The 3144-nt window shown below is 36.5% G+C and overlaps 1 non-coding gene across 1 annotated transcript; it reads left to right on the plus strand.

Annotated features, from left to right (window-relative positions):
* The first annotated feature begins 1524 nt into the window (after positions 1-1524).
* LOC122151352 lies at positions 1525-1656 on the plus strand. Its single transcript, XR_006164115.1, has one exon. It is a non-coding gene; the product is annotated as a U6atac minor spliceosomal RNA (small nuclear RNA).
* The last annotated feature ends 1488 nt before the right edge of the window (positions 1657-3144 follow it).

The following is a 3144-nucleotide window of genomic DNA, read 5'->3' on the forward strand; positions in this document are numbered from 1 at the left end:
TGTCAAAGACTTCACATTGCTTGGTTCTACAATCGACGCCAATGGAGGCAGCAGTCAGAATATCAGACGACATATAGCACTGGGCAAATCGGCTGCAAAGGACGTCTTTTAAGTGACTAAGAGCAAAGATGTCTGCTTGAGGGCTAAGGTGCGCCTGACACAAGACATGGTATTTTCAATCACCTCATATGCATGTGAGAGCTGGACAATGAATAAAGAAGACCGAAGAAGAGTTGATCCTTTTGAGTTGTGGTGTTGGCAAAGAATGCTGAAAGTACCATGGACTGCTAAAATAACTAACAAATCTGTCCTGGAGGAGGTGCAGCCAGAATGCTCCTTGGAAGCGAGAATGGCCAGACTTTATCTCTCCTACTTTGGTCATGTTGTCAGAAGGAACCATTCCCTGGAGAAGGATGTCATGCTTGATAAGGTGGGGGGTCATCAAAAGAGTGGAAGGCCTTCAATGAGATGATTTGACACAGTGGTGCAGGGATGGGCTCAAATATAGCGAGGATCACGGAGCTGGCTCGGAACCAGGTGGTGTTTCCGTTTTGCTCTGCATAGGGTCGCCATGATTTGGAGACGACTCGTCGGCACCTAACAACAACAACAACGGGTGTCATTCCGAAACCTTTTCTTTCAATTTTCATATATGTTCATGTTGAAATATCATAGTGATCCTTTTAGCACATAAAGGAGATTATAGTATTTATATACTGAGTTACTTTCTTTAACTTGTAGATTGTTACAAATAAGCACATGTATACCAGTTTTCTTTCTTTTCACCTGCTGCATATTTTTCCATAAAATGTGTCATAGTTATCCATTCTAACAGTTAAATGTCTGATTCCTCACATTCTTGCTAACACTGGATAATATCAATCTTTTCCCTTTTTGCCTATCTGATGGGTAAAAAAAGTTTACATTTTCCTGAGAGTTGGTGAGATTGAGAGTTTATTAAAATTGCAATGAGTATATGTAATTTTTCTTTTGTGAATTGTCTTCTCATATTCTTTGAGAATTTGTATTTGTCTTTTTCTAAGTGATTCTTCATATATTCTGGATACAATCCTTTGTCAGTTACTATGTTGAAAACATGAAAATATTATCTGCCTTTTTATGGCTTATGATTTCAATTTCTTTGGAGTGTCCTTTGATTGACATAAGTTTTAAATTTTAATATATTCAAATGTATAAGCCTTTCCCATGGTTTTTAATTTTTATATATTATTTAACAAACATTTTCTATCTCAAAGTCATCAAGATATTGTCTTAATTGTCTTTTCAAACATTTAAGCTTTGCCATTCACATTTTAGTTCTTGGACCCTCTGGAAATAATTCTTGGTGTATGGTGTGACACAAAAATACACAGGCATTAAATTAATAAAAATATGCAGGACATTTATGGATAAAATGATGAACATTTATTAAAGACATTTAAGAATGTGTAAAAATAAAGAATTATCCCATATTCGTTGGTAATAATAATACTATATACTAGCCTTATAAAATGAGTTGAGCATGTGTTATATGAAAGGGGAGAAGGATAGAACTCCCTTGAGAAGTATGAAAAAGGCCCTTGGGCCTTCCAACACACATATAGTTAAGGCATTAGCACCTAGTTTGTGCTTTGTGACATCTAACCATGGCTTTTTAAGGATGCTATTATAGTGTGGAGATTGCAGTGTATGTCACAAAGCACAATTTGTATGGATGGTTGAACGGGAAACCAATTTCCTCTGTAAACTTGGACCCAAATCACAAGGGGAGAAAAAGAGGTAAAAAATAAAATGAGTTTGGTAGTATCCTTTTTTTTTTTTTTCTATTCCCTGAAAGAATCTGTATAAGGTTGAAATTATCTGTTCCTTGAAAGTATGGTAGACCTTATCTCTAAAAGAGTCTAGGTATAATGTTTAGGTCATGGGAAGATTGAACTACAGATTTAAATTTCATTAGTGGATACAGGTAAGTGGCTATAACAAAAGGATTATCCCCCATCCTCTGATAATAATAACGGCTCCAACATGATACAACTCTTTTTTTCTCTCTCACATAGCAGGTCAGGACAAATAGGCAGGTTCTGCTGCATGAAATCAACCAGGACCTAGGTTGGGGTGGGGGTGTCTACAGTCCTTAACGTGTAGTTTTCAAGATTACTCTAGTCATTGCTATTTCCATTCAGCAGGAAAGAGAAAGTTGGAAAGTAAGTCCACGGCAAGCGTATACAAGATGATCTGGAATTTCATCTACCATTTCTGTGCACATCTCACTGTTGACAACTAAGTCACATGACCACACCCAGCTTCAAGGAAGGCTTGTATCGCAGTGTCTAGCAAGGAGCTCTGGTGACAGTGCCTAAGGCAACTGAAAGGTTGGTGGTACAAACCCACCAGGCACTCCGTGGAAAAAGACTAGGCAATTTACTTCACTAAAGATTTACCACCTTGGAAACGCAAAGGGGGTCCTTATGAGTTGGAATCAAGTCGATGGCAGTGAGTTTGGTTTTGGGTTTCAGCTGGGCAATCATGTGCCCAGGAAGCAAGTGAGAATGGATTTAGATCACATTCCTTAAATTCTTTAATGATTACAAGTTCATGTGGAGTTTCTACCTTTTCTTAATTGCCTAAGTTTTCTAATTTGCTGGCATAACATTTATAATATTCTTCTGTCATTTTAACCTTCATCACGTATTACGTCTCATTGCTGATATTTTTTATTTGTGCCTAATATCTCTCTTCACTCTCTGCTCCAAACGAGTTGTAAATTTGACTAATCTTTACATAGAACTATTTTTTAGCTTTATCCTTTCAATTGTATCTTTGTATATTATGTAGGTAATTTCTTCCTCAACTTCATTCTCCAACTTTTCTGTTGAGTTTTCAATTTCTGCTTTAATATTTCAAATCTCCAAAAGTTCTTTTTTTTGATCGCTGATTGCTGCTTTATGATAGCATGCTGTTTTCATGGATGCATTGCCTTATGTCTTAGGATGTAAGTGACAGGTTTTGGGGTGTTTTTAAGTTTTCCTTTCCCTTCTTATTATCTGTTTCCTCCCAGTTTTGTTTTATTGATTGGTTTCTATTGTTCATGTTTGAAGCTTCCCATACATTATTTAGAAGTTTGTTTTAAATATTTCAAATGTG

This window comes from Orycteropus afer, unplaced genomic scaffold, assembly GCF_000298275.1.
Source record: "Orycteropus afer afer isolate SDZICR_OR568_19922 unplaced genomic scaffold, OryAfe1.0 scaffold00401, whole genome shotgun sequence".
In the NCBI taxonomy this organism is placed as follows: domain Eukaryota; kingdom Metazoa; phylum Chordata; class Mammalia; order Tubulidentata; family Orycteropodidae; genus Orycteropus; species Orycteropus afer.